This window comes from Lampetra planeri, unplaced genomic scaffold (genome assembly GCF_965212315.1).
Source record: "Lampetra planeri unplaced genomic scaffold, kcLamPlan1.2.h2 scaffold_853, whole genome shotgun sequence".
Classification (NCBI taxonomy): domain Eukaryota; kingdom Metazoa; phylum Chordata; class Hyperoartia; order Petromyzontiformes; family Petromyzontidae; genus Lampetra; species Lampetra planeri.
Window position 1 is genome coordinate 27,121 of NW_027615675.1, and position 10,170 is coordinate 37,290.

General features: G+C 43.4%; 4 non-coding genes across 4 annotated transcripts; 1 reads left to right on the top strand and 3 right to left on the bottom strand.

Annotated features, from left to right (window-relative positions):
• Positions 1-678: 678 nt before the first annotated feature.
• TRNAT-AGU (transfer RNA threonine (anticodon AGU)) lies at positions 679-752 on the bottom strand. Its single transcript has one exon. It is a non-coding gene; the product is annotated as a tRNA-Thr (tRNA).
• Positions 753-3,175: 2,423 nt separating this feature from the next.
• LOC144742092 (small nucleolar RNA U3) lies at positions 3,176-3,385 on the bottom strand. Its single transcript, XR_013590061.1, has one exon. It is a non-coding gene; the product is annotated as a small nucleolar RNA U3 (small nucleolar RNA).
• A 2,144-nt stretch (positions 3,386-5,529) lies between these two features.
• Positions 5,530-5,601, top strand: TRNAP-AGG (transfer RNA proline (anticodon AGG)). The gene has a single exon. It is a non-coding gene; the product is annotated as a tRNA-Pro (tRNA).
• Positions 5,602-6,269: 668 nt separating this feature from the next.
• LOC144742090 (small nucleolar RNA U3) lies at positions 6,270-6,485 on the bottom strand. Its single transcript, XR_013590059.1, has one exon. It is a non-coding gene; the product is annotated as a small nucleolar RNA U3 (small nucleolar RNA).
• Between the last annotated feature and the right edge of the window lie 3,685 nt (positions 6,486-10,170).

Genomic DNA, 10,170 nt, shown 5'->3' on the forward strand with positions numbered 1-10,170 from the left:
GCCGAAAAGTTAAAGAAGAAGGTGAAAGGTGAACTATATAAAAATGGTCAGAATAAGGACATCTAGTGGGGTGTCATTGGAATTGCACCACACACAAAAAAAATACAGCAGTCTGGTTTCCACTGCATCAAGCGATCAGTCTGCACCATCCATGACAAGTTCTGAATCTGACAGGATAACTACGAATTTCAACTAATCAGTACATTTTAAAACAGTAACAAGTAACACATGAAGTGCCAGTGTCCGGTACGACAATGTATGCCGACTGTCAGTCAGTAGTGCAGATAAATGATTCAGCTGTTGACAATGTGCTTAACTGTTGTCGTTAACTGTTTACTATGGTGACTGCTGATGGGAAGAAGGTGTTCCTGTGCTGGTTAATCCTTGTCTGCAGGCTTGCAGGCGTGTTTAATTTGCATCATTTTTGCTGTATTCTGTTGTTGTAGCAGGTCGAATTAACAAAAGATTAAACATTTTCTAAGTTTATAAGCTTTGTTATGTTTTGTGGTTCCGACATTTTTTTAAAAGAAGAGGGGGCAAAATGGCTCTCTTGACAGTAAAGGTTGCAGACCCTTGTACTAGATCCTCCCTTGTGAAGTCAGGAGGCAAAGTTGACACTTTATCCTGGAGCAAAATAGTATTTTCCATAACAAAGTCGGAATAACAAGTGTGCTATTGAGGTACTGCTGGGATTTGAACCCAGGATCTCCTGTTTACTAGACAGGCACTTTGACCAGCTAAGCCACAGCACCTACAAACACTGTCAGTGGTAACGTGATTTTTAAAAAAATTCAGTCTTAATTATTCTTAATCCAATAATTTGTGATTAAAGTATTTTCATTCTATCATATATGGCAGACATTTGTAATCAGCTTTTTTCAATTCCACTTAAGGTCTGAGGGCTGGGAAGGGTTCTGACTGGATTGTCTACCGGAAAAAAACAATCTTACTCGGACAGCAACAACATGGAGAATCACACTATTAGCACCGTCTTTGGATTTGTTTTGATGATATTTTTGAAGCAGGATATTCTTGTTTACAATTGGCTAAACTCGGCTCAGTCATTTATCCTGGATGTCGGAATCCCACCTTTCATGGTTTTTACTTGACTGGTGCCTCTGTCAGGGAAACCTCCTTCATTTTACCCATCCTCTACTTCCCAGGACATTCTGGTAATCTGGTCATTGAAGTAGTTGTTCAGTGGAATCATGGGATCATTGGCTTGTGAAACAACACTCGGCTAAACGAGGAGAGACTATCCTTCTCAGCATGAGCCACCACCAAAAGCAGCGTTGTTGACAGGATTCAACCTGCACAGGGAGACCCCGAGGGGCATGATGAGAGAAGAAGATGAGTGTTGCGTTAGAGTAAAGAAGAGAAAGAGAGGCCCTGGAGAGAGAGGAAGAGAAGGAGAGAGAGTAGCAGGAAAGAGAGGAGAAAAGGGAGAGAGAGAAGCAAGAGAGTGAGAGGGAGTGGTTTGAGAAGAGAGAGCAAGAAAATGCAGAAATAGGAAAGAAGAGAACATGAAAGGGAGGAGAGAAGACAACGGGATCTGATGGACATTATTGATAAATTAATGAAAAGATGAAGAAATAATCCATGTATGCAATGGAATTGTTAAATGTTAATGTTTAAGAAAATATAGTTTAATTAAGTTTTGGTCTCTGCGCTTTTTTTAGTTATAATATTTTTCATAAAGCCATCACCTTGTTTACAGTGTAGATTAATAACTTTTAACTGCATGTTGAAACACATCAATATTAACATGAAACTCAGTAGAACAATAACAATACCAACTTAAAAAGTACTTCAGAAACAACAAAACTATTTACAAAAAGTGATAAGTGTCAAAATCTATAATCATGGTCCTGCAGTGCAGGAATGGCATCACCAGGAGCAGACACTTCAGGTGCTAGACTGTTGCGCAGATTGTCTCCAGGTCTTTGCTCCTGCTGGGAATCGTCCTGGACAGTGTACTCCTCCTTCTGCGGCTCCTCTTGCTCCAGTTCCATCAAGTCCCCATGGTGGATGCATAGGTTGTGCAGGAAAATGCATGATGAAATGATAATGGGGACAAAGGTGAATGCACCTTTGTCTTTTCTACAATCACTGACTCTCCTCCTAATTTCCAGCATTAACCTCTGCAGCCGGCACGAGGCGCTCTGTCTCCAGTTCATGCGCTCATGATTGTGATTGGATGAGCTTGATATGATATGAATTGAGCTTCGTGATACAGGCCCCAGATCTCTGCCTTTACAGAAGACTGTAAAGGGCCAAAAGGATTCCTTAGGTTGCTGGTTCAACTTCAGCTTGAAGGAAGTAGAAACATTTCCGTGCTCCAAAGAAGTTGTTCTATACTTCTCTGATGTTGTCGATGTTCTTTGAAATGAAGCAGCTTTGATCGTCATTGCAATGTGCGTTCAAACTTCATTGCTGAAGTTATATCTATTTCTTTTAGCTCCAGTATGAAGTATGAGTCAGTTTTGTCTTCTGACCTCATCAGGGAGGATCTAGTATGAAATGTGAAGTGTAGAGTGTGGACAGGAAGGAGACAGGAGCATCTCCTCAGCAGCTCCTGTCCTGTGATGTCAGAGGTGATGTTCTGCAGCCTCATATCTTGTGACGACCTGTGGACGAGTTGTTCATCCAGGGGGAGCTGCCACCTGCATGTCCACTAGTTTACAGCTGTGCAGGGCAGGACATCCTGACATCTGCCCGCTCAACAACACTGGAGAAATCCAAACACATGATTCTACCTGATTCTCTCTCTGTCACCAGCTCCTCGGCAGCATTAAAGGGTATTATTGGAGCATGATTTGTATTATGTGTCTCATCACCAGCACTGAGACTAAAATCTTGTCTCATCCTGTTCTCTTAAGTTTTCAGATCATAGGAAAAGCATGATGTGGGAAACTGTTCCACAATACTATTCTTACGTATTTGTATTGTAATGTCTGTACAATGAACACCTATTGCCTGTCTGTCCATCCCAGGCAGAGGGATGTGCTTCTCCCTGAAGTTCCTGCCCGTTTTCCCCATTACAAGGCTTTTGGGAATTTTTTTTTCTCACCCTGACTGAGAATCAAAGGTCAGAGGGTACAGTTTTGTACAGACTGTACACGGTGATGCTGGGCTGTACAAGTAAAACTGAATTAATATTGAACACCAACAGAGAACCACTCTGCACATTCCTCCCCACTGTTGTTTCATAACGAACCAAAAAGTAAATGACAGTGAATATGTGAAGAAAATCATTTGTCACTGTCAGCTTCACACGCAGGAATAAACATCACAACTCATCATCAGGGTTATTGACACCGAACACTTTAGAATACACATTTCTCAAGTCACAAACTATAGAAATGATCCCTAAGAATATCATCTGAATGTGTCAGAGGTAGTGATGTCATGAGATGTGCCGTGTGCCGTTCAAAGCATGTGTTGAGTAATGAACATGGCGTTTCTGTGAAACGCATATCAAGGCTTGCTTCATTCAAGGGGAGGAGCCAAAAATGATGACGTCCGAAGCCCTGCTGCCCGGCTGTACGATGTGATTGCTTCGGGAAGGGGTTCAGATTTTGCCGTGAGGTTTTATGGGGCCTTGTGAAAGGGGTCCTCTCCAAGGCCAGAGAGGTTGCGTCAAAAAAAAGAAATCCTGTCCCGTACATCATTGTCCACATAATCTGCCTGTGCCCTGTTCCTAGTTCCACATGCTCTGTCCTCTGCCTGATTACGCCCATGCCATTATCAGAAAATCATTGCACAGCCTGTCATATTATGACATTACCATTTTGGGAAATTTCACACACACAGAGTACATTCAAAAAATGGATTATATACATATGTGATAATTCATGTACAGAAAATATTTGGTCATACATTTTTTGTAATTCATAGTCATTTCCAACAGATATAACAGACAAATAAAATACAACTTTTTCTTTTTTTGCCATCTTGCATGAGTTGTAGAACATAAGCACCATACTGGGTTCAGCTACATATTAACGTTGTGACATGTGCTCAGCTGGGTGAACACACAAGGAAAAGAGGAATCAGAGGCCTACCGAGGATCAGGATTTCAAGCTTATTGAGAGAGTGTGTGATGGAGTAGCATAAGGTTGAGGAAACTAGCGTATTTTGTGGAGATTATGTGTCGTCCCAAACATTGTTTTACCCTCTACTGCTTTCAAACAGGATCAAACGTAATCTTTGCAACTGTTTATTTGCCTTCAGAAATGTTAACTGAAAACAGCAGAATGACTTTAACAAGATTTCCTATCATCTGTTGTTTGCGGATGTTCCACAGGCGCTGTCACTTACAGGTCAAAATTTCTGACTTGTGAACAGAATCAAATTTACCTTTTGCATGTTAGGGGAATGTGATAACCACTACACTATGAAACTGCTCTTAGAGCCCAAGGATCACTGAAGGTTGTATTTTCTTCCCATTCCTGGAGCTCATGGAACTTCGAAGGCTGGTGTGCTTCAACATCTGTGAGAACATCTGCTACAGACTTTCTACCAGTCTGTGTTAGCGAGTGCTGTCCTGTATGCAGTAGTGGGCTGGGGAGGCAACCTGAAGAAGAACGCCTCTCACCTGAACAAACTGGTGAGGAAGGTGAGCTCTGTCATTGGCACAGAGCTGGACAGCTTGTCATCTGTGGCAGAATGAGTGTGTGAGTTGAGTGTGCATAGTAAACTATATTTCTCACACTCATTCGGTGTGAATGCGTGTTGGGTACGCAAAATACTCAGTATGAGTATGGAAGTATGTAATTTGAGACACAGCATTGGTTAGGAATTGCTTTATCAGCCAATTGGAACTGGATGCGATCAATTTCTTTTTCTCCCGTTCTTTAGGTTTACTGCACACAACCAGAAGTAATGTCACGACAAGGTGTTCTTTGCTCCTTTCAAGACATAAAGCAGTGCTCAGGAGTCATGCAGATTCTTCAAGAGAGCTTTCTATTCTTGAGTAAATGAAATATTTAAAAGATATAGATTTGCTTTCTGGCTGTGATAGAGGAACTTGTGTGTTTTAAAGAATCTACTCTATTCCTATGATTACAGATCACAAGGGATTAGCAGTCCATCAACCTGAACTGCTCTGTTGACTTGTGTGTTGTTGCTGCACTCAAACATTATAATATGATTCCACTTTATTGTGCCCAAAGAGCAATACAGTTAAGACTGAAGAGAAAAAGGTCTGTCGTCCATTCAAGACAAAACCTTTCTATTTCAATCCAGAAGCATAACAAGGAGGGAGGAGTTGCTACACCAATCAGAGTGTTCAAATATTGGTTCAAGGCATGTTCATAGAAAATCAAAGCAGACCAGCTGACCAGGCTGTGATTGTATAGTGTAAGGTGAGAACTGCGTGCTGTGGCTGCACCAAATACGGCAAAGGAATGTGTTGTGAACTTTCTCCCCACTCTTGGACTCATCATTTGTCAGTTTACATCTGTTAAGTTTTACTTAAGCTTTACTTTGTAGTACAGTCTGAACTGGCATCATACAAACAAGCTTTGTGGCTTGTTGGTCTAGTGGTATGATTCTCACTTAGGGTGTGAGAGGTTCTGGGTTCAATTCCCAGACAAGCCCTTAACACAGTTGTTATCTGTCCTAGTGTTTGTCCAAGTATCAGATGTCACATGCAACTCACGGTAAGCTCATGTAAGCTCACGGTACAACCTGTGCCCAGTTAGTGTTTGCAGTTGTCTTCTCGGCTACTCTGCTGCCTCTAGTGGACGTCCAGTGTCCAGATTGTGGCAACCCCAGAGTGAGGCAGGTGAGGGCATCAGCACCCCAGAGAGCTCTGTGCTCTCACCTACAGCCCTGAGCTTTGCCCTTCAGAACCACGGATAGCGGCACCATACGACAAATGGCGACGGCTGAGATTGGAACCCCCATCAGGACGGGGAATGTCCTCTTTCCCAGCTGCAGAGAATCAGCGCTGGATGAGGAGACAAAGGGAAGATGGAGGACGACAGCCCAATCAGAATGTAGAGGAAGAGTTTGGGATGTGAAATATTCAAAGTTTATAGCAAACTCAAAAAATGCTGAGTTAAAATACTGTAGGTGATAACGGTACAGATTGTAAATTTATGTGCTTTGTGCATGAACATGCTTAAAAATATATATATACATAAATATATATCCAGAGATGCATGACATTATCTATAGCGTGCTCGCTCACAAACTGACAAACAATGCAATACTGATTTCTTGCTTCTTACATATCTGCATTAAGAAATGTTGAACAACGGACAACCACTCTGAACACATTCCACCCATTGTTGCTTCAGGAAAAAGCAACAAGCACTCATCAACAACAGTGAACATATGAGGTGAATCATTATTCACTGTCAGCCTCAGGCACAGAGAGGAACGTCATGACTCATCATCAAGGTTAGCAAGACCAAATACCCAAAGAACACATTTCTGAAGGCAGAAGCTATAGAAATGATCCCTGAAAGTATAGTCTGAATACATCAGAGGACTGAAATCGAACCTCACTCCTTACAGAGTGACTCTCACTCAGGGTTCCTTCCTGGGATCAATACACTCCACTGCCATGTTTTTATGGAAATCCAGGTCTGCCAATCACAGCGTCTGACATTACAACTGTGACTGCAGCAACACAACGAAGGTCAGTGGGAAAGGAATAATAATAAAAAGACGAAAAAAGTCAGTGTTACAGTTACTGAAACACCAACGAGACACAAGTCTCGGTCAAGCTGAATTAGTCCTGGAGACATGAATATACACTAATTGAAAAGTTAATTTTTAAAATGACGTCCAACACATTTTAGTGAGTTTTGTAGCTCATGCAGGTGAACAGTGTTTATTTAGATCCTTGAAATATCTGAACTAATTCGGTGTGAATGCGCTTGGGTCCTCAAAATATTCAGTTTAGTATGGAAGTATGTGATTTGAAACACAGCATTGTTTAGGAATTGCTTTATCAGCCAATTAGCACTGGGTCAATTCTTTTTCTCCCGTTCTTAGGTTTACAGCACACAGCCAGAAGTAATGTCAAGACAAGGTTGCCAGTGACAAGGTGTTCTTTGCTCCTTTCAAGACATAAAGCAGTGCTCAGGAGTCATGCAGGCTCTTCAAGAGAGCTTTCTATTCTTGAGTAAATGAATATATTTAAAGATATAGATTTGCTTTCTGGCTGTGATAGAGGAACTTGTGTGTTCCTCTATCACAATCTACTCTATTCCTATGATTCAGATCACAAGGGATTAGCAGTCCATCAACCTGAACTGCTCTGTTGACTTGTGTGTTGTTGCTGCACTCAAACATTATAATATGATTCCACTTTATTGTGCCCAAAGAGCAATACAGTCAAGACTGAAGAGAAAAAGGTCTGTCATCCATTCAAGACAAAACCTTTCTATTTTCAATCCAGAAGCATAACAAGGAGGGAGGAGTTGCTACACAAATCAGAGTGTTCAAATATTGGTTCAAGGCATTTTCATGGAAAATCAAAGCAAACCTGCTGACCAGGCTGTGATTGTACAGTGTGAGGTGAGAAATGCGTGCTGTGGCTGCACCAAATACGGCAAAGGAATGTGTTGTGAACTTTCTCCACTCTTTGGAAACACCAGATGACGGATTCAAACTGTTCATTTTTCATGCCTTGGTTTCATTGACTGGCCCTGCGATGAGCTGGCAACTTATCCAGGGTGTACCCCGCCTTTCGCCCGTGACAGCTGGGATAGGCTCCAGCACACCCGTGACCCGTAACCGGATTAAGCGGAAGAAAATGAATGAATGAATGAATGAATGGTTTCATTGACAGGTGAGCCTGATGACCAATGTTCTGTGCGCATTCTCCAAGATACTGGTGGTTCCCAGTCTGTGATCCTTGCTGACGCGCTGTCCTTTTCTGAGTACTCGTCTTGTGGTTACAGTGTTGTTCTGCGTGGTGTCGAGATGGGTTATGTTCCTCGTTCAGTACATCGCATCCATATCCAGTCCAAACTGATAAGTAGGTTTTTTTCCTATCGCTGTCTGTCCTGAGCTGCCAGTTCGAGGAGTAACACTCCTAATGGGTAACGACATCGCTGGTGGTAAAGTCACACATGCGCTGGAGGTATTAATATCCCTCAGTGTGAAACAGAACCAGCCCAGTCATCTCCTATTCTGTTTCCTTCCTGTGTTGTCACTCGTGCACAAGCCCGCAAAACTACTAATCCTGACACTATCCCTCTCTCCGACAGTTTTCTGATACCTGTCCTTTCAGCAGAGGTTGAGCCGGAGGAGGCGGCAGAGAACGTTGCTGAGTCTTCCGGTGTAGTTGCCGCTGAGCAGGAGAATCTTGTCAGCCCCGAAACAACCTCTCCTGACATCTCGTCTCTCCCGGTGTCTCGAGACCGCCTGTGTGCTGCGCAAAGGACGGATCCGACGCCACAGAAATGCTTCGCAAGTGTGGTGAGTGCTGACAAAGCAAGAGATGAGAAGGTAACCTATTTACTAGTGGTGGCGTTTTGGTGCGTAAATGGTCCCCTTCCCTCTCTGATTCTGATTGGAGTGCTGTATTCCAAATAGTAGTGCCCTCTGTGTATCGGTCATATATATTATCAGTAGCACATGAGAGTCAGTGGTCTGCGCACCTTGGTGTTACAAAGACATATGGAAACATTTAAGACATTTCTTTTGGCCTGGGTTGAAGTCTGATGTCGCAAAGTACTGCCGCTCCTGCCACACCTGTCCAATTGCTGGTAAACCAAACCCAGTCATTCCTCCTGCTCCCCTACATCCCATTCCTGCAATAGGAGAACCATTTGAGCGCATAATCATAGAATGTGTCAGACCCTTACCCAGAACTAAAAGCGGAAACCAATATTTGCTTACCGTCATGTGCGCAGCCACCCGTTTCCCTGAGGCCATTCCGCTGCGTAACATCACAGCCCGATCCGTTGTTAAGCCTTAACACGTTTTTTTTTTCCACATTCGGCCTTCCTCGCATAATCCAGACCGATCAAGGCACAAATTTCAAATCCACCTTGTTCAAACAGGTGTTTTAGCTTTAGATATGCAGCACGCTGTCTCCAGTCCCTATCATCCAGAGTCTCAGGGCGCGCTAGAACGCTGGCACCAGACGCTAAAATCAATGCTTCGCAAATATTGCCTTGAGACTGCCCTGAGTTGGGATGAGGGAATCCCCTTTGTTGTGTTCGCAGCCCGTGAAGCCGTACAGGAATCCCTCAGCTTTAGTCCCGCTGCTCTCGTTTTTGGTCACACGCCCCGTGGTCCATTACAGTCCTTGCAGGAGAAATTTCTGTCGTCTGCCTCTTCGTCTCCGACAAATGTGTTGGACTTTGTCAGTAAATTCCGTGAGCGTCTGCACCGTGCCCACTCGTTCGCGAGAGAATGTCTCTCTGCCTCTCAGACCGTTATGAAGCGCCGTTTTGACCGCTCCGCTGTTTCCCGACAGTTTAACATTGGTGATAAAGTTTTAGCATTGTTGCCCTTCCCGGTTCCGCGCTCTCAGCCAAGTTCTCTGGTCCGTATGTCATCTCCGAACGTCTTAGTGACACAGATTATGTCATCCGCACTTTAGCCCCATGGAGGCTAAAGTTTATGCGATTTTGGAGTTCCCCGTGCCCTCCACTAGGAGATCTCTGCGTCGTTTTCTTGGCATGGTCGGTTATTATCGCAGTTTTTGCCGTAACTTCTCCGCCCATTAACCAACCTGCTCAGTCCAAAACTCAACTTTGTGTGGTCATCTGATTGCCAACAGGCTTTTGACAGTGCCAAGTCGCTCCTCTGCCATTCTCCTGTGCTTGCTGCGCCTGATTTCTCGCGCCCATTTAAATTGGAGGTTGATGCCAGCGCCGTGGGGCCGGTGCTGTGCTAGTACACGAGGATGCTGAGGGCATAGACCATCCAATATCATACTTTTCCAGAAAGTTTAATAAACATCAGGTTCACTATTCCACCATCGAACAGGAAACTCTTGCTTTGTTATGGGCACTTCAACACCACGGGTCCAGTTCTTTGCCAGTCACAGTGTTTACTGAACATAACCCTCTCACTTTCCTGTCTCATATGTATAACCACAATCAACAGCTCATGCCGTGGGCCCTGATTGTGCAAGACTACCACCTTAAAATAATTACTGTTTTTAATAATTCTATGCTGCTGTTAGAATTAGAAATA